The following is a 26,666-nucleotide window of genomic DNA, read 5'->3' on the forward strand; positions in this document are numbered from 1 at the left end:
TGTATGTCATCAGAAAAATGCAAATTAAAACAACAGTGAATTATCAGTTTACAGTGAGAATGCCCAAAATTCAGGACACTAACACCACCAAATGCTGGCAAGAAGAGGGAGCAACAAAGACTCTCATTTATTGCTGATGGGAATGCAAAATAGTACAGCCATTTTGGAAGACAGTTTGACAGTTTCTTTCTTTTTTTTAAAGTTTAGTTATTTATTTTGAGAGACAGAGAAAGTGAGGGAGGGACAGAGAGAGAGGAAGAGAGAGAAGCCCAAGCAGGCCCTGCACTCTCAGAGCATAACCCAATGTGGGGCTTGATCTCATGAACTATGAGATCGTGACCTGAGCTGAAATCAAGAGTCAGATGCTTACCTGACTGAGCCACTCAGGTGCCTCTGACAGTTTCCAGTCCACTAATCATACACTTGTCATGTGATTAGCAATTTCACTCCTTGGTGTTTTCCCTAAGGAGTTAAAATTTATGTCCATACAAAAACGTGCACATGAATTGCCAAAACATGGAAGCAACCACAAGTCCTTCATTAGGCAAATGGATAAATAAACTGGTATATCTTACACAATAGAATATTATTTAACACTAAGAAGAAGTGAACTATCAAGTCATGAAAAGACACAGAGAAGCATAAATGCATATTACTAAGTAAAAGGAGCCAATTTGAAAAGGCTACACACTGTATGATTCCAATTATATGACATTCTGGAAAAGGCAAAACTGTGGAAACAGTAAAACCCAAGTTGCCAGGGGTTAGGGCAGGGAGTGGAGGAAGGAGGAATCAATAGGCAGAGCACAGTGAATTTTTAGGGCAGTGACAATACTCTGTATGATTCTATAATGCTGTATACATTTCATTATACATTTGCCCAAGTCTATAGAATGTACAACACCAAGAGTGAATCCTAAGATAAACTATGGACTTTGGGTGATTATGATGTATCCATGTAGGTTCATCAGTTGTAACAAATGTATCACCCTAGTAGAGGATGTTGATAACAGGAGATGCTATGCATGTGTGGGGGCAGGACATTATTTGAGAAATCTCTATATATTTCTCTCCATTTTACTGTGAACCTAAAACTGCTCTAAAAATATACTCCTGAGGATAGAAAAGTTTGAGAGAGATGGTCACGACTCAGTCTGATCCAGATTGTTTTGGTGGAGTTTGTGATAAACTCAATCTAATCCAAAGGAGCCATTGTTTACACTCCTATAATTTGTTTAAAGAAAAATTTCACCAGACAGTTTAAACTGTCAAGGAAGTCTTTATTCTATTGTAATAAGAATTGAGGTTATTGGAATAAAGGCGACAGTGAACTAAATTCTGTGGAAATAAAATGTAGAAGAGTTTTTAGGCACTGGAGTGAATTCATGGAAACATACCTGAGGACACTGGTCAATGTGATTAGACAATCTGTGTTTGCTAATTGTTGCTCATCAAAATTAGGCTCCTACCTTCCTACGGAACTCAGAGTTAGGAGTAGTATCTTTGTTGATGATTACTTCTCAAGTGGATGGTTCCCAAGTCTTAGAGGAAAATATCTTTGGGTTACAAGAGGCTCAGAGAAGATTTCTCTCAGAGAAAGAATTTACAATTGCAAGTTTTCTAAAAAAAAAAAAAAAAAAAAGCCCTAAGAAAGGGAAATCAGGGTTTATAGTCAAAGAGATGCCTGTCTAAAGTATAATCAAGGTGAGGGGAATGGGAAGGCTGTCTTGGTATGATTCCACTATTTTGTAAGTAACCTTTTATACATATTCACACGACTTTTATGATTGTCTAGATGAGTCATGTAATTCTCATAAAACCAAATTACCATCCTTCTTTAATGAAGAATCAGATGCTCAGGGAAGTACGTTTACTCAGAGTCTCAGAATAAAGACTGGAAGGGAGTTGCATTTAGGCTTTTGACTTGTGATCTAATACTTATTCTACTGTTTTAGCTTGTTTCTTTAAAGTAACAACTAATATTTGAGTAATATTTACAGTTTCTATAGCACTTTCATGTAGATTAGCCAATTTGCATTTCCAACTGAAGCACAGGTAGAGAAGTAGTAATTATCTTTAATTATAAATGAGATAATTGAAACTCTGAGGAATTAGGAGACTTTCCAAATAATGAAATTGGGATCCAGATCTCATGATCCCATTAACTAATTAACTAAACACATATTTAGACAAATACCCAATATATGTTCAAGTTCTATGTCAAGAACGAGAGATTCAAAAGGAAGCAGGGTCTCTGCCCTCATGGAGCTTGTGTCATAATAAGAAATGACAGAATGAAAGGAAAGAAATATAAGAAGGAGATAATGACAGAAAGCAATGAAGGCATTGAGAGAAAGGGTAACCTGTCAAGGTGAGTGGTTTTGCTTCTTTGGATGAGACGTTTGGGAAGGCTGCTCTGAGGAGTGGCCAGTTTAGCTAAGAGCTAGCATAATTACATTCCTAATAAAGCAGATAGAAAATACACAAACCTAGAGGGAGGAACAATCAGCAAAACACTTAGTATGTATCAGACATACTTCCCAGTCCTTTATGAATATGAACTTCCATTAATGTTTAAAGCATCCTTTGAGGTAGCTATTATTTTTATTTCAAAGCTATAAATGGCCACTAGGGGTACAGGAGGAAGGCTGGTGTGGCCCGAGTCAGACCACTCAGGGCTTGTGAGCCATTGGAAGGAGCCAGGATTTTATTGTGAAAACTAACTGTGGAATCTGTTAGTGTTTTCATCAGGGAAGTCATCAGATCTGACGTACCTACATCACATGAAACAGGGATTCCTTCTGTGTAATGTTTGATATTTATACTCAGGAACTGCTTCTGAGGCCAGCTACCATCAGCATTCTACCTGTGAAAATAGGTGAAGGGAAAGAGAAGAAGTATGGTTGGGGAGAGTTTGGGCTGAAGTTGTACCTTAACTTGTTGTATGGAAACCCTCCAGCAAAACACTGGGGCATGTGATATTGATATTGACAGATATCTGTGTCCTATCAACATGGGAGAGCTATGAGATATAAACACTATAGTGGTCATTTTATTTTATTTTTTATTTGGTTTTAAGAATTTTGTATTTAATCTTTACACCCAATGTAGGGTTCGAACTCACGACTCTAAGATCAAGAGCTTGCTCCACCTGACTGAGCCAGCCAGGTTCCCCCCTACAGTGGTCATCTCATTTTAATACACTTACTGCAATTCCTTATCACTAGTGGCATCATTCTGGGTATTTTTTCAACAGGCTCATTTACCCCTTGTTATTCACTGTAGTTGGCATGTTGATCAGCTGATTTATGCCTCTTTGAAGAGATTATGTTTATTATGAGTGTGCTGAGACAGTTTATCAAGGTCAAAGTATAAGTGAAAATAACCAACATCCTAGACAAGGAATTCAGGAGGAAAGTTGCAATTCTTTCTTGACTCTGAACACATGAAGCTTTCGTTGATATTTGATACATACTTGGGAAAGAATATGATGGATGTATTGAAAATTAATAGGAATTAAAAAAATAAAATGTATATGAACCACAGTCTTAACAATGAAGTTTAAAATTTTTTTCAGCAGTTTACATTATAGATTTTATAATCCTTTTAACATCTTGCAAATAGAAGAACTTACATAGAGATGTAGTGACTTTCAAGTCAAGCCAATTAGTTGATGAACAGGGATCATACAAGAATACCTTTCTTGATAGAAAAGCCTGAGATGAATAAAAACCCTTAAGATCAAAACACTAAAAAGATTAAGCCAATTGAGTTCCAATCAGCATACTTTTCAGTAGGCAGAAGAGTATTTTCTGCGGTGTTCAATGAGTTCTTTTTAAAAAATGGTATCTGAGTGATAAAGTGACCGTGATAGTATTACAATAAAGGAAGAAACACTGATGGCACTTCTCTCCCTCATTATTTGAGGCACTTCCTTCAGTACAGTTGGTGGTCTTGTTACAGACAGAAGGGCCCACTTAGCATATCCAGCATTAGGTATTTCCGACCTATAAAGTTGCATCTGGGAGAGATTGAAAATGAATGCACTAAGAGCTCTGAGTGTCACAGGATGAGGCTCACACGCGTGCCAGTGTGAATGCTTTCATTCCTGGGAGTAAACATTCTTTCCCCTTTCTCTTGGACTTTGGTAGAATATCTTCTCATGAACTTCAAGGTGGGTACTGTCCTTACTTAGCATATGTGGCTCCTAGGTTGTCTGTTTAGTAAATGCTCTCGGAGTCTCCAATGTGCCAGACACATGCAGCTGTTCTTGTTTGATTGTCGACTTAACTATGAACTGTGCCTCCTGACATTTGCTTGTGAAGATAGCTTTGGCAGAGTTGTTAAGAAGGAGAGAAGGTGATTTTGTGTCAGTTAAAATGCATCAACATTTTAATTGTTTTAGTTCATTTTCTGTTCAAATAGCTCTTGAAACTCTGCCCATACTCTGTGGAAATCCTGGACATTTATTCTGCCCTGGGGACTCTTGGTGCTCAGGTATATCCATTTGGCCCTGTTTCTCTTTGGCCCAATGTTTATAAATCATTGTTTTCCCCCTTTGTAATAAGGCACAGCACAAGCCACTCAGGAGGAAGGGGGAATAATTATCATTACCATTCATGGGAAAATATAAATATGGCAAAACTGTCTTGCTTCCTTGGAACATTTGAGATGAGCTGCCATGATTTGGAAGCATTTTGTAAATTTGCAAAGATCTTCAAGACTAACCATAGTTTACCATGTTAATTTCGTATCGATTTTTAGCAATTTCAAATGCTTAAGACTTAGCTTGGCCTGCACTTCTAGGCTTTTTAATTAGATCTGTATGTATAAGTCCAAACTGTTGATGGAACTTTTTTGAATTGTTTTAAGGTTTAGGAGAAAGAAAAAGAAGCGCTTTATCCTTTTACTTTGTGGTGATTTTCCTTATGGTGATTGAAGTGAATACAAAGGAGAATTTTACTCTTGTTAGAATGTTTTGAATATTTTAAAACCTTTGTAATACTGTGCTTTGATATCATTCCACTGTAAGTGTCAGAGCATGATATTTTCATAATCCAGTGTTAAAATAAACTTCCCGAAATAAGAATTTGTTAAGATTTTATTTTGTAGGAAGGAATGTGTATATTTTCCATTTAATTTTCTATGCTGGTAATTTAGTTACTAAGAGCTTCATAAAGTCTCTTTTCATAAACTGGAGAGTCATAGGATGATTTACTGAAGGCAGTACATATGAAACAAAATTCAATGGTTTTACAATTGCTGTTTTTCAGTGAAGAATGCTGTTTAAATTCTTCTACCTGGATAATTTTGCTTCCTGTATCACGGAGACAAGTCTCATCTTGTCCCCACTTTGATCATCTTTCACAGGGATTATTTCACAGCCTCCCTGACTTGTCAGTTCATCTTCATACACCACCAACTAGCTCACTTTGCATTTTAGTAGAGAGCCTGCTGCTGTACCTTAGTAACAGCTTGGCTCTGAGTCTGGCTTATGCCACCAAATAACACTATGATTTGGGGTGGATTATTTGATAATAATCTCTTCTCTACATGCCTCACAGAGGTTTGTGATACAAGCATGAGATAAAATACATTGGGATGCTTTTTAATGATAAAGTGCCATATAAGCAAAAGGCATCACTGTTCTTGAAGTACAACCCATATTATGTCATTCCCTTGTTCAGAAATCTTCAATTGTTTTCCGTTTCTTAAATGATAAATTCAAACTTTTCCTATCATTCAAAGACTCCAATCTCCCACCTTAATATTGCCCCTTAATATTAATCCTATTTTACCTTTCCAATCCCATTTCCATTTTATCCACTTTTGATCTCAATGATGTTTTCCAAATTCTGAGCTTTTATACATGTTAATTTTTCTTCACGGAATTTTCTTCCCCAAATATTCAGTTTGCTATCCATTGATGAGACCTTTCATGACTGTTCTCCTACATATGGAAGCAATCTCTCTAATATCTGAAAAACCCTATCTGTTTTTCTTTATTTCATCATTTTCTATGTTATTTATGGGAAGACCTTATCTCCTGTACTATACTTCTCTGAAAGATTCCTCATACCCCAAAATACCTAGAATTTCCCACTTCACATTTTAGTCGCTCTATAATATTTGCAGAATAACCATAAGATAGTTTATTGTTTTTCTTTAAATAACTTCTCAGTTTTTGATTTATAATTGAAAAGTAGTAAGATATTCAATATGTACAATGTGGTGATTTGATATACATATACATTATAACAATTATTTTATTTATTTATTTATTTATTTATTTATTTATTTATTTATTTATTTATTTATTTAATTTTTGTTTTTCTCCAGCAGCCGTTTATTAACATGACTGTTTAAAAGAGCTGGAGTTCGGGGCGCCTGGGTGGCGCAGTCGGTTAAGCGTCCGACTTCAGCCAGGTCACGATCTCGCGGTCCGTGAGTTCGAGCCCCGCGTCAGGCTCTGGGCTGATGGCTCAGAGCCTGGAGCCTGCTTCTGATTCTGTGTCTCCCTCTCTCTCTGCCCCTCGCCCGTTCATGCTCTGTCTCTCTCTGTCCCAAAAATAAATAAACGTTGAAAAAAAAAATTAAAGAAAAAAAAAATAAAAGAGCTGGAGCTCTTAGGTGTACGGTGATGACTTTTGAACTTTTTCAGTGAACCCAACTATCTCTTCCCATGCTTGAGGACCAGTTCCTAGTCCATTTCCATCTCTTCTCTGTCCCCAGGGCCTTTCTCTGTTGGGTGTCATGGCTTCTTGTCCTCCTTTTCTGTCAAAAAGTCATTGGTGCTGTCGCCATGCTCAGTCCCTCCCAGGTCCTTTCTGGTGAACAATTCCGGTGGTTAGAGGTCTGTCATGCTGTCATCACTGTCACTCACAGTTGCATTGTCATTGCTGGATGCAGGTTTCCAGAAGGCTTCTCTCAGGCAAGGTGGCCTGGAGCTGTCCATCTGGTCTTCCCTCGGTCTCCTTTTGTGAAGGAGGCAGGCAGACACACACTCCACACCCTGCTTCTGACACTCTTCATATTCACGCAGAGCTCTCTGGTACCGCTGGCCCTGGGGATGCCTCAGCACATGTTCTGGGGACTTGTTGATGTGCCATAGGGTGAGTCTGTGTGAGTTTGTGTGTGTGAGAATATTTAGGTTCTACTCTCTTAGCAAATTTCAATTATACAATATAATATTATCAACTATAGTCACACATTAGATACTCAAACCTTATACATCTTATAATTGAAAGTTTGTACCGTTCTACCAACCTCCTCCAGCCCTTAGCAATTACTTTTCCACTTTGTTTCTATGAATTTGACCTTTTGTTTAAAAATTCCACTTATGAGTGATACCATGCAGTATTCATCTTTCTTTGTTTGCCTTATTTCACTTAGCATAATGCTCTCCATTTTCATCAATATTGCCACAAATAACATGATTTCCTTCTTTTTAAGGCTAAATAATATCCCATTATATGTATCTTTGTGTGTGTGTGTATATATATATATATATATATATATATGACATACATATAAAATATACATATGTGTGTGTGATTTCACAAAAATGTCGTTTCACTCTTTTGCATGTGGCAATCCAGTTTTTCTAACACCATTTATTAAAAAGACTATCCTTTCCCTACTGAATATTCTTGGCTCATTTGTCATAAATTAATTAACCATGTATGTGTGGATTTATTTCTAGGTTCTGATTCTGTTCTATTGGTCTATGTGTGTACCCCTATGCTGCTACCATACTGTTTGATTATATATATTTTCACAAATATATATATATATATCACATTTTTATCATATATATATATATATATATATGTTTTTTTTTTTTCTTGATCCACTCATCCATTGACGAACACTTAGATGGTTTCCACACCTTGACTGTTGTGAAAAATACTGCAGTGTACATGGGAATACAGATAGCTCTTCAAAATAACAGTTTTGTTCTCTTTGGATATATATCAGAAGTGGGATTGCTGGATCATAGGGCAATTCTGTTTTTAATTTTTTGAGGAACCTCCATCATATTTTCTATAGTGACTATACCTGTTTATAGTCCCACCAACAGTGTATCAGGTATTCCTTTTCTCCACATGCTTGCCAACATTTGTTCTCTCTCATCTTTTTCATACCAATCCTAACATAGTGGTTTAGGATAACCTCATGGTGATTTTGATTTGTGTTTCCCTGATTAGTGATGTTGAGCAGCTATTGGCTATTTGTATGTCTTCTTTGGAAGATATAATCTATTCAGGTCCTCTGTCCATTTATTAATTTGGTTATTTGCTTTTTTGCTGTTCAGTTGTATGGGCTCCTTATATATTTTGGGTACTAACCTCTTACTGAATGTGTGGTTTGTGTATATTTTGTCCATTTCCCATTCCATAAGTTGCCTTTTCATTTTGTTGATGGTTTCCTTTGCTGAGCAGAAGCTTTTAAGATTTATATAGTCTTACTTGTTTATTTTTGGTTTGGTTGCTTTTGCTTTTGATGTCAAACCCAAAAAAATCATTGCCAGACCAATGTCTGAGAAATTTATCTCTATGCTTCCTTATAGGAGTTTTACACTTTTAGGTCTTGCATTCAAGCCTGTAATCCATTTTGAATTGATTTTTGTGTATCATGTAAGATAGCAGTCCAGTTTCACTCTTTTGCATGTGGCAATCCAGTTTTTCTAACACCATTTATTAAAAAGACTATCCTTTCCCTACTGAATATTCTTGGCTCATTTGTCATAAATTAATTAACCATGTATGTGTGGATTTATTTCTAGGTTCTGATTCTGTTCTGTTGGTCTATGTGTGTACCCCTATGCTGCTACCATACTGTTTTGATTACGGTAGTTTGTAATATTGTTTGAAGTCAGGAAGTGTGATGCCTACAGCTTTGCTCTTCTCACAATTGCTTTGGCTCTTCAGGGTCTTTTGTGATTCTTACAAATTTTAGGATTTTTTTTTTATTTCTGTGAAAAATGACTTTAGAATTTTGATAGGAATTGAATTAAATCTGTAGATCACTTTATATAGTGTGTACATTTTAACAACATGAATTTTTCTAATTTAGAGCATAGCATATCTTTCTATTTATTTGCTTCTTCTTCAACTTCTTTCACTGATCTTATAATTTTCAGTGGATAGATCTTTTACCTCCTTGGTCAAGTTTATTCCTAAGTATTTTGTTCTTTTTTAATGCTATTCTAAATGAGATTGTTTTCAGATGAACAGTTTTTCAGACTTACAAGCTTAATAAAACATTAGTTTCAGAGAAATTAAGACTATCATTTTTCTTATTCCCTGAAATTCTTTGAGGAAGTGTCTGTGCTTAATACATCCTTTAAAAAAATCTGTCACTATGATGATGATTGCAAATTTGTAAGAGTTGCAAAACTTTGGTGTCAACCTTCATTTTTTAATTGAAAGTTAGGTAATGAGCAAATCTTTCATTAAACTATTACTTCTCTCTGTTTAGAGATTTGTCATTGAAGGTTATCAATTTCTTCTGACAGTCCCCTCAAGTTACTAATTTCTCTTGCTTGGACTTTACTCTCAGGGACAAGAAGCTGGAATGTTGTGAAGGCAGGGAAAGCTTTTTCTTTACCCTCAGCATCTTCCAGAAGGAGAGATTAATAGAGAACCAAAGTTTTATTACATGTGCACAGGGGCTCAATAATGAAATTAAATCCTAAAGAAATGACCAAGGCTGGAAGTTTTTGTACTTTTTAGACAAAGAGACAATACTTCTGTGAGGACTTGACAAAACAAAGAAAACTTAACTTTGGCAGCTCCAATTAGTAAGGAATTTTAAACAGAATTTGGGTTGTGGCATAAATTGGTAAGAAGTAAATAAAGGTTGTTTATACAGCCTTCTCAGCTCTAAATTTCCCATCTCTGATGATAAAGATGTCTCTTTATTTCTTGCTTCAGGGAGGGTACCTTTCACATGAGTGTTTTATTTCCTGTTTCCAGGGGTACAGAGAAGGGCCTGAGTGTCTTTCTTGCCTAGACTGTCTCTTAAGTAACTTTTATTTGAAATAATCAATATGTCAAAGTGACCCATTTAGAGGCAGCCTACCTTTGGCTCCTACATTTGGATGTTAAGAATGAAGAATAAGAGAGACATGTATCTATCTTGTGTTTTGTTTTATCTGTTGGCCATATCAAAGGTAGTGTGTATATGTATGGGAAGAGGTGTGATGGGTGTTGTCCCAGAAAATGTGGGCAAATGGCAGATCTTTCGGTCTCCTTTGGGAAGATTTTACATATACTTTGATCTTAATGAAGGTTCAAAGTATTTAATGGGCATTATATCATTCATATTTGTATATTTGATAGGACATGCAGTTCCATTTCATTAAGGAATTGAATACTGATTTGGAAAGTTTATACTGTTCTTCAAAGGCAGTAAAAATGAAGGCAAGAGTCAGATGCAGTAAATGGAACATTTGCCCCAAGTTTGCTCTATATTTCTTTTTCAATAATTAATACATTTTCTTATTAAAATTTTTAAATGTTTATTTGTTTTTGAGAGAAAGAGGGAGAGAGAGAGCGAGCAAGGGAGGGGCAGAGAGAGGGGGAGACACAGAATCCAAAGCAGGCTGTAGACTCTGAGCTCTTAGCATGAAGCCTGACACGGGCTCAAACCCACGAACCACGAGATCATGACCTGAGTGGAGTGGGACGCTAACTGAGTCATCCAGGCACCCCTGCTCTTTATTTCTTTTATGGAAGTGTTCTAATTATTATAATGGTATAATAAAACTTCCTAAAACTTTAGTAACACAAAACATCATTTATTTTTTTCAGTGATTCTGTGGGTCAGAAATATTTTCAATGCATGGTGGGCTGGTTTGTCTCTGCTCCATAATGTGTAGGACCCAGCTGGAAGATTTGAAGACTAGAGACTGGAATTATTTGAAGGTTTCTCTGGGCATCTCTGTCTCTTGTCACTCTATGTGATCTTGCCAACTTGGTGGCTTTAGGGTAGCAGGACTTCTTACAAATTGGCAGAAGGCTCCCAAGGCTCATACCCAGAGAAAGAGAGGGAAACCAGCAAAGGCTGAATTGCCTTCTTTTTTTTTTTTTTTTTTTACCTACTCTCAGAAGTCACACAACACCTCTTCCTATATTCTCTTTGTCAAGGCAGTGGCAGAGTCCTGCTCAATTTCAAAGGGAGGGGAAATAGACCACACCTTTTGGTGAGAGAGTGGCAAAATTCTGGAAAAGCATATGGGACCAGAAATCTTATCGTGGCCATTTTTGGAAGAAACTACAGTGCATGTCTTGAACTTTCAACTTAAACTATAGTATAAGATTATAAAATTTAACATAAATTGTAGTACTAATGCTTGGTTTGGGAGTGTAGGTCTATTTCAGACTAGTATTCCGGCTTTACTATTTTTTTTTGAAGGATTTAGAATTTTTTTTAGTTCTTCTTGGTAAGTTGTTCCCGCAACGGCAATATGCTTGAGAGCAAAAGAGCAGAAAATAAAAATTCAATGGACATATTTAGACAGATATGTGCCCCTGCAATAATTTCCCCAGAAATAATGACCATGTACAAATAATTAGAATTTCAGTTGTGTTAAAGTTGGATTCCTTTTACTGACCTGGTTCAGCAATGCTAACCAGGCTTAGGAGGATGATTGTAATTTCAGCATACAATATCCAGAAATGAAGTGAATGTGAAGGACTCTGTGACCTTCAGAGATGGAATTATGCCCTTTCTAGCAAAGCCTTTGATTTCTAAAATGTGTGCTATTTCCAGCAGACCTGACTCATTAATGCCTGTCTCCTATCCATGTTGTTCTGGATGGCCAAAGCATCATTATTGAGAAACTACTTTGTGCAGGGAACACTTTTTCCCTAATTGCTTTGCATAGAGATGAGTGCTTTTTCAAGGTTGAAGACTTCGGATTAGATAAAGATTGCTATTGAGCTAATCAGAGCATATGTGGGGAGGGTAAGGAGGTCAATGATTTTCTAAGAACAGAGCCTTTTTACTTTACCTTTACCTCTTTTTGAATACAGACATTTTCTTATTGTTACTTTGGTATATATGTTTTCTCTTTCACGGTAATACCCTTTAAAGATACACACACAGACACACACTTCCTCCCACATTAATTTTAGGAAATACTAAAATTAGTGTTTCTATGATCTGGGCCTTATTTTAGAAAATGATTCTTTTATTGTTACGAATATTGCAATCAGTTGGTATTTATGATAACAACTCTAAATATACATTTTATAGAACTGAAGGCAGAGAATACATACGTTGGCATGCAACTTTATGCTTCGAGAACAGTCATGCTTTTATTTTTTTAATTTTTTTTAACGTTTATTTATTTTTGAGACAGAGAGAGACAGAGCATGAGCAGGGGAGGGTCAGAGAGAGAGGGAGACACAGAATCTGAAACGGGCTCCAGGCTCTGAGCTGTCAGCACAGAGCCCGACGCGGGGCTCGAACTCACGGACCGTGAGATCATGACCTGGCTGAAGTCGGCCGCTTAACCGACTGAGCCACCCAGGCACCCCCAGTCATGCTTTTAGTATATGTCATAATCTAACCTTTAAGGGCAAAATAGTGTACCACTTTTTTTTAATATATACTTTACTAGGTTGATAGTAAAGTAAACTACTGAGGGATATGTTGGCAGCTTAAGTCTATACTTTAAGTGCCATTTTATTATTCACTGCAGTTTTTTTTTATGCATTTGGATTTAACTTATTATATTTTTGCCCTGAGATAATTCATGCAAAATTATCTGAATGAAAAGCAGAGTATATACTTGCATGATTCTTAATGTATTTTTTATACAGAAATAGAGAGCTGAAGTGCAAAATGGAAATAGACTTCTTACTTCAATAATGGATATTTTGGTCCTTGTCCTCAGGGAGTTGAAACTGCTGCTGATGTAGCTTCATGACATATAGGTCTTAGTGTTAGCTTTACTTGGAGTGGAGAAACTCAAATGAGGTATTTGTGATGCACTTTTCTTACCCTTATCCATGTTTGTGTGGCTCAGTGACATCTGTAATGGGGTATCTTTCAGGAGCAGGGTGCAGTATTAGTTACCAGCATTCTGTGCTTTCTCCAATGTTTCAGCAAACCACTGGTTTCTAATAATAAAACAGGAAAAGAAAAAAAAAAAAGGAAAGAGAAACAATGCAAAAATGAATAAAGGAAAATAACAGCTCCATGCGGGAAGAAAGCAAAGATTAGATTAGCCATACGGAAGCAATTCCTGCCTGATTTGTTAAATAATATAATTTGAATAAGTAAAAAGGAAAATTCAGCAAAAGAAAATAGCATGGGCATATGGACCAAATTGAGTCAAGATTGTAAAGTTAGAATTTATTTATTTATTTATTTTTTGCTGTATTCTATTTCTCTAAATGTTTATTTCTGTTCAGAATCTATGGCTGTAAAGACATATGCATCTTTTCTCTGAATGGTTTGAATTGTTTTTCTGAAGTCTGGACTAACTTTAGGTGTTTATTATGAACTTTAGGTGGCTTAGTGACTTTATATATTCAATAATAATAATGCCAACAATATATGAGATATGTACTTTGAACCAGAAGTTGCCCAATGCACACCGTTGAAAAGTAGATGAAGGTGTGCAGAATCTACCTCAAAATATTTCTTTTTGGCACGTGAGTTATTTTAGGCTGATTATTTTTAGGGAACAGCAGACAGGAAAAACTGAAAACAATAGAAGTTACCCTTTCGTAAGAGACGTTTATACATATAGGGGAAATCGCTCTCTGTACCAGGAAGTGAAGGATGACTCCAAATCTCTAGCAACTGCTATTAATGAAGAAGGCAAGGACTTAAATCTCCATAACAACCTTACCCTTGTTTACTGCGCTTTTCTTGATAATCTCCCATAACTGGCCCCTACCACCCCAACATCTTCTTTTGTCTTTAGCTGAAGATGAAATTTAAGGTGGTAATTTGGGCCATTTTGGGTAGTTACTCAGTTTTCCAGGGTATCTCTCATGTATACTGGAGGTACGTGTGTTATTAAACTTCTGTTTGTTTTTCTCCTGTTAATGTATCTTATATTATTGGGGGGGTGCATCTCAGTGAAGAAACTTGAAGGGTAGAGGAAAAATTATTTTTCCTCCCCTACATAGATCCTTTTTATTTCATTATACATATGGTAAAACAGAGATGTAGAATGTTTGCCCATAAGTACATATTTTTAATTGGCAGGCCCCAAACTATATCTTCATAACAAGTCTTCTCTTTTTCTACTATTCTGTCATTTCTGTTGGTCAGAATTATGTCATAAAATTTAGAATGTTAGTTCTTGTTGTGTCTTCTGCTTAACAGATACAATTATTTGTACTCTGGCAAAATTGTATTTTATTTAAATTTTTTTTAATGTTTCTTTATTTTTGAGAGAGAGATAGAGTGAGTATGAGCAGGAAAGGAGCAGAGAGAGGGAAGCAGACTCCAGGCTCTGAACTGTCAGCACAGAGCCCAACATGGGGCTCAAACCCATGAACTGTGAGATCATGACCTGAGCCAAAGTCTGAAGTTCAACCAACTGAACCACCCAGGTGCCCCACTCTGGCAAAATTTTAAAAGGAAGTTCCATTGTAAGTTGACAAAGGCTTAAACTTGTCTCAGGATATTTGAAGTGGCTCAATGCTATTAATGGTTTTGTTTGTTTGTTTGTTTTGGTTCGGTTTTGTCATCTTCATTAGAAAAATGTAATCTTTACCTTCTACTGGCTAATCTATAGTGAAACGGTCCTTTTTGAAGAATAAATTATTGATCAGAAGTTTATGTTATAAGAAAATCAGAAAAAAAGAATTCAGTAGTTGCCTTAATAACATTGATAGCAAACGGATACAGCCTGTATGCTGCCTGCTTTCTCCATTTTCTGCTTTACTAATCCTACTAGAATTTAATCCTGGCCCTGTCCTCCTACTCTAACCGCTCAATTGTCAAAATCCCACTCAACACCAAAGACCTGGTTCAAATGCTTTCTTTTTCCCAAGCTTTCCCTAATACCTTTCCTCCTCCCCCAAATAAAGGAAGAATCTAGTTTCTGTTTTCCTGTAACATGTTGCCTGGCTCATATAGCACAGTTCTAAATTATAGTTGTTGAGAAGCAATAATTCCTGTCCCCTCAAAGGTCCTTCTAACTGGACTAAGAATCACATTAACATGAGGTAACTTAACAGGAGAAAATAGAATTTAATAGGTGTACATATGGGGAATCTACATAAACATGGAAATTCCAATGACAGGCAAAATGAGGTGTATATGTCATTCTGAATTAAGGAGATGGGGTAGGGGTCTGGGATTTAAGAGGAAAGGAATGCACTCAACTAGGCAATAAGAAGAGCAGTATTTGGTAATTAGATGTTTGCCCTGTCGTATAGATGGGTCACCCAGATAAAGTTTATCTCTGCTAAAAACCCTAATTCTGAGAAAGACCCTCAATTTAGATTCTTGTGTGTGGTTAAGGGAGGGACAAAAGTTTCTCTTGAGCCTGCAGGGTCTCAAGTGCCTTCAGCTCAAAATAATCTACATGCCAAAGTGCACATTCTTGGGGTGGGGGGGGTGCTGTACTTAACCGTTCATAGTTGATTAATTATTAGTTATTTATAAAAGTCTCTTTTCTGTCTTTCAAGAGTAGCCTTAGTGTCTTCCAAAAATTTTATCTTATTGTTTCATCCTTAACAACATCTCAAAACAACGACAACAACAACAACAACAACAACAACAACAACAACAACGTGAGTGCCACCACAATAAAAATTACCACCTCTGCGTGACTTCGTTCTTATCTTCACATACTCTTAATTATTATTTCTGTTGATGTGGAAATAACAAATAGCCTGTTGGCATTTTTAGCAGATGCCTAGCACACCAGCAGAAGAACATATTAGAGAAAATTTATTAACTGAAATTTCAAGAAGTAATATAAGTTGTCATTATGGGGGGAAATCCATCTCTGGATAATTTTTATACCAAATGTATAATTTAGTATTATTTGTAAATTACATACGAATGGGGGTGAGAGTGGAAGTGAGGGGTAGGAATGAGACCGTTAGGTTTATAAAGATATTAATTCATCCTTGATTCCCATTCACAGGTTCCAAGATTCCCATTCAGTTTATGTCACATTCATACTACTCACCTTCTCTCCTATGTGATTTTCAGCGTGAGTTTTCTCTGTCCTATATCAAAGGAACAAAATAAATCCTTCTGTTACTTCGTTCAGTGGATCCATGTCCTATGACATTGTATTTATTTTTGTATGTTAGTATTCACAGCTGGCTTTTTTCAATACCAGCATGCAGGGCAGTTTGATATTGTTTGGTTCTCTAGCACAGAACTGAGGTGGCCCTGTGGCTAAGCCAACATATCGAATGACCTGGTGATAACTTGTGGATTTTCATGCAGGAAGGCACAGCCTTTAGGGGCTCCCTCTGTTCCCCTTAGTGTAGGGGCTGCGCTTGCTATTTGAATCTTGGGATACAATGGGCCCCAATATATTCTTTTAAAAAGAAGTATTGATACTTAATTCAATTCCTATATTTCTGAGAAAGACCGACAAATATTTCTCTTTTCTATGGCATTAGTTTAGTTGTAATTTTAGTGGGGAATATGCCTTAAGTAATTTAATTTGGGATACACAAAAATTAGATGAACAGGAACGGAGCTTGAAAGGAAAGTGGAGAGCTGAGCTGCTGTACTGGGTCTTTGTTCTTTAGAAAGTTGGCAGACTGCTTCTATGTGTGAAAGAGAGATTGTGTTAGGGTCCCATGGTGCCTATTAAGGTTTTCTAAGTAACAACTGAACTTCACTGGGCTCTGAGTGCTTGAGGTAGATAGATGGCTGATGCTCAGATTCCAATGCTACTCCTGCCTGAAGGCCCTATTTTTTGAAATACTGAGATAGCTTGTAAATTCGCTGAATGCAAGGGAATAAAAGTGACTGTTATTCACCAATTAAATTCTTTCCTCCCAGTGCAGAAATCAATCCTGTACTTTAGTCAGTGGGGGAGATAAAACTCTAGGACAGCAACCAGCTGTGGTGGCAGAAGGAAAGGCAATGAGAGTCTGAGACAGGAGCCACGCTTGGCTAAAACAAGGGAAGAAAATGGACTCAAATTGGCATTGGGTGTTCACTCAAGGGCATGTATCCTCCGTCCTCGGCATAAGCTGATAGAATCAAAATAGACCACATGGGGCAAAGGGCTGACTAGAAAAATCAGTTCAAGCAGCTTGGTTGCCTCCCAGAGATGTGAAGCAGCATTCAGCGGTCACATCCCAAGGGCGGACAGAAAGCAATACTCAGTTTTCACTTTGTTTGCTGTGACTATTAAATAAAAGTCCAGGAGATGGCTATTGGAGTAATGAAACCAGCATATTATGGGTGAGTGGAGACCAGGTGACTGGGAGCATTGTGGACAGAATGCAAACTACATTAGAATGAATAACCCAAGGCAGTGATTGTAATTGAGTGAGATTAAATTGGAAAACTTTCAGGGGTGATGATGAAGACGTTATGTTGCCCACAGCGCTAGGAGAGAACACATGTGTAAATTAATTGAGCTAATGTAGGCCAGACCTTTGATCAGAACATCTATATTTCAAAAATGGTATTTATGGACACATTTTTTTTATGGGTAGTTATGAGTAATTAGTGGTAGAAAAGAATTCTTTCCCTGTTCTTTAGTAAAAAAAAGGAACCCAAGAGTACTGGAATAGCAAATTGGCTCTAGAATGTTCCCCATATTCAGTTTCCCTTCCCTAGCAGATCCCTGCCTTATAGAAACAGGGACTGTGATTTATCCCTGCTGTGGAACAGGTGGCTCCCGGTCCTTCATTATAACCGAGCAATTTGTGCTGGTCCTGTCACACTCGCAATTTGCTTGCCCATGGATTGGTGGGTCTTTCTGGGTCACAGCAGAAAAAAAGCAATCCCAGAAATTCCTCCTTTTAAAATGGTATTCTTAGGATAATCTGATGTTTTCACTATTTTACATCAAACGCCATTGCAAGAATAGCTCACAGGATTGCAGCCTTGAAGAAGCATGGGGCTGGAGCTTCAGAAGCCCCCAGCTTACCTTGTGTTCTTTTTTGTAGGGCTCTGAATAAGCCATACACAGGGAACATCACAGTGGTAACTCTGCTTAGTGATCACAATTTCCTGCTTTGTATTTTTGAAAAGTTTTACTTCTCAAAGGACCTAGATCAGTAAGCCCTTTACATCAAACTTGGACAGAATTTTTGAAATTTCATTTAACCACAGAAATTTAAAGTTGCCCATGACTGTGGCATGCATTATCCCCAAAGAGAATTATTTTGCACGTTGTGCTTCTGTGCAAAACAAAAATGCAACTGTCCACGCACACACACATCTACACACATATGTTTAAAAGGATGTTTATTTATTGAAATTGTTTTTGGTGACCACATTTTCAGCCTATACAGGTAGCAAAGGCACAGTCATGTTTTATCCTCTAAAATAGGGTACGTGGCCCTATTGTGTCTATTTGCGCTTTGGGGGAATTTAGTTTATTACGTAAGATAGCCAGTTATGAGCAAGGACTTGAGCGAACAAGAGGCAGGGGATGATACATTGGTGAAAGAAACGAGAGAAAAGGATGGTTAGGAATGTGTCTTACTTGGAGGTAGTGCTTATTTGACCTGAGAGATGACATGGTGGGAGGTGGGAATAGAATTTGGGAAACTCAACTCCTAAAAATTATATGTAGCATTAAATGGTCTCTTGCTATTAGTCATCTATCCTTAATATGGAAAGGGAGCAGAATTTGCCACTCCAAAATGTTTCTTTGGCATAAGGATTATTGTGAGAGGGTTATTTTTAAGAAACAGCAGACACAGGGTAGAAGCTCTGAAAACCGAGTAGAAGTTAACCTTTTGTAAGAGACATTTAAATCTCCATTTGTAAGGGTGTCTCTCTCTCTGTATCAGAAGGAGGAGGATGGCTAAATCTACCCTCATCAGTGGAGCAGGCAACTGGCTTAAATCTGCAAACAACCTGACCTTTATCTACTCTGCTTTGCCTGATAACCTTCCACAATTGGTTTCCCTCCCACACACATCTTCTTTTGTCTTTAGCTGGCAGTGGTATGTAAGGTGGTAGCTTTGGCCATTTTGGGGAGTTACTCAGTTTTCCTGCATATTTCTGATATATATAGGAGATACATATGATATTAAACTTCTGTCTGTTTTTCTCATGTTAATCTCTCTTGTAATACAGAGGGGTGTCAGCCAAGAATCTAGAAGGGTAGAGGAAGAATTATTTTTCCTTCCTCTCAATGTATTTTTCATTAATTGCATTGGAAATTCAAAGTCTATCACCTCTCTCTCTCTCTGTCTCTGTCTCTCTCTCTCTCTCTCTCTCTCTCTGATGAGTCACCACATTGTTTTGCTTTTCTTACTTAATCTGGAAGCAGAATAACCAAAATAATTAATATCATTAACAAAAATAGAAATTCTTCCATTTGCATTTTTAAATTCCCTTCATTTTGGTTATTTGTTGCCTCTTTAGGTGTTTTTCTGAAAAAAGATTCGCATATGGAAGGTAGGTAAATATGAAACTGGACACATCAGGAGTCAGACAGTTGAGCCTAATGAACATGAATTTCTGATTTCTGGGCTGTTTCTTATGCTTTTAAGCATAATGGCAGAAAACTGACTTGTGTTTTTGCTCTTCTTCCTTTTTGGTTTTTAATGTGTATTTATTTTTGAGAGAGAGGGGGGTGAGGGGCAGAGAGAGGGAGACAGAGCAGAGAGCCCAATGTAGTGCTTGAACCCACAAACCATGAGATCATGACCTGAACTGAAGTAGGACGGTTAACTGACCAAGCCACCCAGGTGTCCCTTTTGCTCTTCTCCCTATACATGAAAAGCCCTGTTGGAATGACATTAGTTGATGTCTCTAAATCACATAAAAGTTACTATGTGTGACACATTTTTCCAAATTTTATTTTGCTTTCTAATTCATTTTCAATTTTTTGACACGCATGCTGTTAAAGACACATACACATAAATATATTTCTATTCCTTTGAGAAGCAAAGCCAGCAAAAGCATATATAAAAAAACGGTCAGCCAGATGTCCAAGGCCACATACCTCCGTTGCATGCCTTTGGCTTCTATAGTCTTGCTTGCCTCTTGCATCAGCCAACTGCCTGCGCAGCACAACCAATATTCCCCCTCCCCGCCACCATGCGGCCAATAGAAAGTTTCCAAGTACCCAGAAGCTATCCAGGCATTAAATAAGGCCAGTGCCAAGGCTCACTGCTCCGCCAATAAACAGTGTTTTCTGATTCCTCGAGTGTGTGTTGCTTGTCTCTTACTGGGCGCTGAGAATTTGCTGTAACACTTTTCTGAGCTATTTAATATTTTTTAAGTTCTTGCTATTTCTGAATCAGTTCTATAATAATATCTTTATTTTTTTGATACACTTTTTTTCTTTAATTAGAATCATCTGAGATTTGTATTGAAGTATGCTAGGAAGTATAAGTCTGACTCTTTAAAAAATAATTATTTCATATCATCTATTGAATAATTTACTCCTTTGTTATTGGTATCCATGATCCTTTATATCACATATTAAATTCTTTTGTATATGGAGGTCTATTTCAGGGTATCTGTGGTTTTCTTTATGTCTGTAAATTTTCATGCCACTATCACACTATCTTATTATTGTAGATTTTTAATTCACTTTTATGTTTAGCATAACAAATTTTCCTCCATTATTTTTCTTTGTCAAAGATATATTAACTATTGACCATGTTAATTCCTGTATGTAAACTTGAGAATCACTATGCTAACTTCGAAAACAGTCTATCTAAATCTTATAGGCAATAGCATTAAATCTCTATATGAGTTTGAAAGAATGTGTTCTCCTAAATATATCAATTTTCTGATTTATAATAATGAAATGGTTTATGAATTACTCAAATCTTAAAATTTTATAGGTCTTTCATGAAGATCCTACCTAAATTTTGCTTGCTATCTGAAAGGAATTTTTTATTATATTTCATAGAAGCTAATTTAAATTATTTGCTTTTATTATTTTTTTCTTATAAGAGGCTAAACTACTTAAAGCCATTATTAACTATAAAATATTATGGTAGATTATTTGGAGTTTTCTCAATACAGAATTATACCAGTGAGAATATTGTTTTCCTCCTTTCTAACTGCTGTATTTTTCTTCCTGTTTCACATCTTTGTGTATTTGTTAGAACATTTAGAAAAATGTTAAATAATGTTAGGAAATTCAGTATTTTGATCACTAAAATGATTTTGGTCTGACTTTAAGAGATATAGTGGTGACTTGTTCATTTCTTAAAATATGTCTCAAAATTTAGTACTGAATATTATCACGTATCTTTGTGGAGTCTATTGAGGTTATGAAAAGTGTTCTCTTATTTGAACATATTGCTGTTAAAAAAGATTTTCTATGATTTGGATTCCTGAATTAAAACAGACTTGGTCATGGTAGATGTACTGTTGAATTCAATATGCTTGTATCTCATTTAGAAATATTCATATCTGTATTCATAAGTGAATTTCCTTTAAGGTTAGTTTTATGGGTCAAATGTATAATGTTAATCAAAGTGAAGTTGAATATTAACACAGAATGTAAGTGAATGTAGAATAGCAGGACACATTCAAACTTTTTAAGCCACTCTCTGTGAGGCATCTGACCATGCTTTTTTCCAGGCAGTATAGTTTTGAAAAGCCACACATTTGCATAATGTCTTTGCTGTTGTTCCTTTGTTCTTTGAGTTGTACCAAACTAATTGCTTTAGAAAGTTATTTCCCAAATTCTTCCCACAGGTAACATTTAGGTAAATAAGGCTCTTCAAAGTTAGAATCAGGAACTTGATACTGTTAGTATACATCCTGGAACATCAAAGAGCAAGGCCCAAGTCTCTGAAGAAACATAACATCAAAAACTTCTCCTCCCACCACTCCTTCGGTTAATGTCCATTCTGATTAGAAAGGAATCAAGAAGGAACCAGGAAAAAGGCAATATTGCTGGCAACAAAGTTCTAGGGAAAGGCATTCCTTCACACTGATTCTGATGAGGGAGTTTTATCAGACCATCAGTAAACTCTCTTAAGATTCTTCCGTCCAAAGTCGCTTTTTCCTAGCTTCTTTCTTTAATGATGTATATACCAATTATCTTTTCCTTGGGAACATGAAAGAAGTTACTGATTAAACTTTCTTTTGAGACATTTTGTAATTCTTTTCATAATTCCATTTTTCCCCCCTATGGCCTTTAGTTTTTTTTAGGTTTTCTACTTCTATTTGAGCTGGATTTTGTAACTGTTTTCCCAGAAAGGTGTGTGTCTCATTGACATTTTTAAATTTATCATCACGGAATTGTGCATACATAATTTAAAAATCTTGTCTGTTGTTGCTTTCATAGGTCCTGTGACAATTGATCATTAATTTGGTAAACTATTTCAGGTGGATCCCCCTGAGCTGTAGTTCACTCTGAAGGTTTTGCTGAGATTTTTCCATTAATTTCTAATTACAACAGTGGAATTAAATTTCTTTTTATAAGCTTTCTTGTACTGTAGATGGCAGTTATAACTTTGACACCCTTATCATGTCACTTGAATTTCTGTGTCTGGGTGCTCTGTGGGCACAGAGTCTTTTCTTCATTCAGAGTTCTAAATTTGCCCTTGGCAGTGAGCTGTCTCTGTTTTATGACATGCTGATCTATGAGCGATGTCTCTTCTTTGTCTGTTGTTGTAAACAAACCTGGGATGACTGGGAGTATTTCTCCAGTGAATGAATAGTCTGCTTAACATTCTACAGTTTCAAGTATGACAGTATAAGAGACTCATAAATACCCTGGTTGTCTTGACTCATCACTGACTTTCAGGAAATCATACTTAACTTTCATATCTTTACTTTGGAATGAAAACGTGGAGGTCTTCTGAGAAGCCGGAAAACAATTTCATTGAAAGATGGGGGAATTCTTTGTATTAGCCAGTTATGGAAGTAAAGTATATCTGATTGTTTTCTACTCTTTTGACTTTCTATTGACCTTTCTTGGATATGAGATTTAATTCCCTCTGTCTCCTCACAGCATATGGTAAATGATTAGGCATCAGTGATTCTCATCAATTGTGGAAAATGACAGGACAAACATCATCTGGAGGTGTGAACATTTTTTTTACGTGTAATGATTGATTTACCGTAAGCCAACTACATCCCTCTGCCTGTTTCCCCTTTTACCAAAGACATGGGTCTGCCAAGCAGCTCATCTCTCCATTTGGGAATGGAATAGTTTTTCTTCCAGTTGGTAATTAAAAACCTGATTGCTTTCACTAGAATCATCTTATGGTATAGAAGTGTAGTCCTCTGACCTCTCTGTTTAAAATTGATCTGTGTTAAAGTAAACCTACCCACTGTTATACTGTTTTATTTAATGATAGCCTTTCTTACTAGCTGAAATCCTATTTTATATTTTAATTTATTTATTTGTATTTATTCTATGAAAATATAAACAAAACAGGGACTTGTCTGTTTTATTCTCTATCATGTTGCTGTTGTCTAGAATAGTTCCAGGCATTCAGTATTAAATCCTTCCAAACTTTCTGATATATTTGGCCTTCTTTTTATTGGTGTGGATAAATATTTGTATTTTAAGTTGAACAGTCTCATTTATATGTATGTTAATATTATAAGCTACCTCATATCTCTTTAAATGTACAGTACAAATAAATAATAAGAAGCCAATCAGTATAATGTACTTGCAGATATGGTTTGAACTGTCTTTTTAAAAAATTTTTTAAAGTTTATTTATTTATTTTGAGAGAGAAAGAACGTGCATAAGCAGGTAGGGGGGAACAGAGGGAAAGGGGGAGAGAGAGAATCCCAAGCAATCTCTGCACTGTCTGCACAGACCCTGATATGGGTCTCAGACTCACAAACCCATGAAATCATGACCTGAGCTGAAATCAAGAGTTGGATTCTTAACAGACTGAGCCACCCAGGTGCCCCTGGTTAGGATTTTCTTACATTATGTTGTTTTTTTAAAAAAAATGCATCAAGAGAGACAGGGAATAGATACTCATGCACTGTTGGTGAACATGTGAATTGGTATAACTTTATGAAGGGCAATTTGGCAGTTTCTAACACAATATAAAATGCACACACCTTTTGACATAGTGATGTCATGATATCAATGTTAGAAATTCTTTTGTTTTATTTATTTATTTATTTATTTATTTATTTAATACGAAATTTATTGTCAAATTGGTTTCCATACAACACCCAGTGCTCATCCCAACAGGTGTCCTCCTCAGTGCCCATCACCCACTTTCCCCTCTCTCCCACCCCCATCTGTCTAAATAAACCCTCAGTTTATTCTCAGTTTTTAAGAGTCTCTTATGGTTTGCCTCCTTCCCTCTCTGTAACTTTTTTTTTCTCCTTCCCCTCCCCCATGGTCTTCTGTTAGGAATTTCCCCAAGGGATAGGAGTGCTAATGCATAGGGGTACCCCAATATTTATAGCAGCACTTTCAACAATAGCCAAATTATAGAAAGAGCCTAAATGTCCATCAACTGATGAATGGATAAAAAAGTTGTCGTTTATATATACAATGGAATACTGCTTGGCAATGTGAAAGAATGAAATATGGCCTTTTGTAACAACATGGATGGAACTGGAGAGTGTTATGCTAAGTGAAATAAGTCATACAGAGAAAGACAGATACCATATGTTTTCACTCTTATGTGGATCATGAGAAACTTAACAGAAGTCAATGTTAGAAATTTTTATAACTATAGTTGTGCCAGTGCACAAGGATTTTTGTAAATGAGTATTTATTTCAGGATGATTTTAGTAACAGACAAAACAAAACAACCCCACCCCAAATCTGGAAGAAAATCTAATGACCAAGAATAATTAAAAATGATATGATTTAAGAATATGAATCAGTTAAGAAAAAAGAAAAGAAGTAGTGCTGTAAGTTCTGACATGAAAAGGTGCTTAAGACACAAATAAGCAAGCTGCACAACAATAGAGTAGTATAGTTTTACTTTTAAAAGGTTTTTATTGTGGGGGCACCTGGATGGCTCAGTGAGTTAAGCATCCAACTCTTGACTTTGACTCAGGTCATGATTTCATGGTTCATGAGTTTGAGTGGACAGTGTGGAGCTGCTTGGGATTCTTTCTGTCCTTTCTCTGCTCCCTCCTCCTCCTCCCCCCCAAAAAAACAAATAAATAAACTTTAAAAACAGGTTTTTATTTTCATATGTACATAACAATGATTTAAAAAATGCTAGTAGGACTACCAAAGAAGTTACATTTTGTATTTTAGGGTTATTAAGAACCAGCAGTGTGATGACTTAACTTTTGATGCTTATATCACAGGATCACAAATATTCTCCAGGTTAGGATCTAAGAAATCATTTAGTTGAAGGAGAGGAAGAAATTTTCCTCAGTCCAAGGTTCTTCCAGCTGGACAAAGAATTGAATTAACATGAGAAAGATTAACAGGAGTAAAAAACAGTTTTATTATGTGCACGTGGAGGCTCAATAATGAAATTGAGTCCTAAAGAAATGACCAAGACAAGGGTGCCTGGGTGGTCAATCGGTTAAGTGTCCTACTCTGGATTGTAGCTCAGGTCATGATCTCATGGTTAGTGAGAGGCTCATGAGATCAAGCCCCATGTCGGGCTCTGTGCTGACAGCACAGAGCCTGCTTGGGATTCTCTCTCCCTCTCTCTCTGCCTCTCCCCTGCTCATTGTAGCTGTCTCTCTCTCTCTTAAAATAAATAAATAAGGGGCGCCTGGGTGGCGCAGTCGGTTAAGCGTCCGACTTCAGCCAGGTCACGATCTCGCGGTCCGGGAGTTCGAGCCCCGCGTCAGGCTCTGGGCTGATGGCTCAGAGCCTGGAGCCTGCTTCCATTCTGTGTCTCCCCCTCTCTCTGCCCCTCCCCCGTTCATGCTCTGTCTCTCTCTGTCTCAAAAATAAATAAAACGTTAAAAAAAAAATTAAAAAAAAAATAATAAATAAATAAACTTTATAAAAAAAAAAAAAAAGAAATGACCAAGGAGGGTAGTTTTAATACTTTTAAGACCAGGAGGCAATAAATCTGTGAGGAATTGGCAGGGCAAAGAAAATTTACCTTTGGAAGATTCACTTAGTAAGGAATTCTAAACAGAATTGGGCTGAGGTAGTGTATTAGTAAAAAGTAATAAGGGTTTTGTATGCAGCATTCTTGGCTCCAAATTTCTTCTCTTTGATGATGAGGATGCCTCTTTGCCTCCTGGCACAGAGAGGGTACTTTTCACATGAGAAATTTATTTCCTGCTTCCATGAGGACAGAGAAGGGTCTCAGTGACCTTCTTGCACAGGCTGTTTCTTAATTAACTTTTATGTAAAACAATATGCCAAAGTGGCATATTTGGGGGCAGCCTGCCCTTGACCTCTGCATAATGTAGCACATAGGAGTGTGACTTCGGGACTGTAGATAGGACTGATTTTTAGCTATTTCTTTTGATTGCCATGTAATTTAGATTATTACTTAAATTCTCTGAGCCCCACTTTCCTAATAGATAAATTGGAGATAGTGAGAATGGTTGATGTGTCTTAAGAGCTTATTATGTGCTTGAATACTTTATCT

At 36.6% G+C, this 26,666-nt stretch overlaps 1 pseudogene; it reads right to left on the reverse strand.

Annotated features, from left to right (window-relative positions):
* Window positions 1-6,616: 6,616 nt before the first annotated feature.
* LOC115520000 overlaps window positions 6,617-26,666 on the reverse strand; it is a 73,951-nt pseudogene continuing 53,901 nt past the window's right edge.

This window comes from Lynx canadensis, chromosome A1 (assembly GCF_007474595.2).
Source record: "Lynx canadensis isolate LIC74 chromosome A1, mLynCan4.pri.v2, whole genome shotgun sequence".
Taxonomy (NCBI): domain Eukaryota; kingdom Metazoa; phylum Chordata; class Mammalia; order Carnivora; family Felidae; genus Lynx; species Lynx canadensis.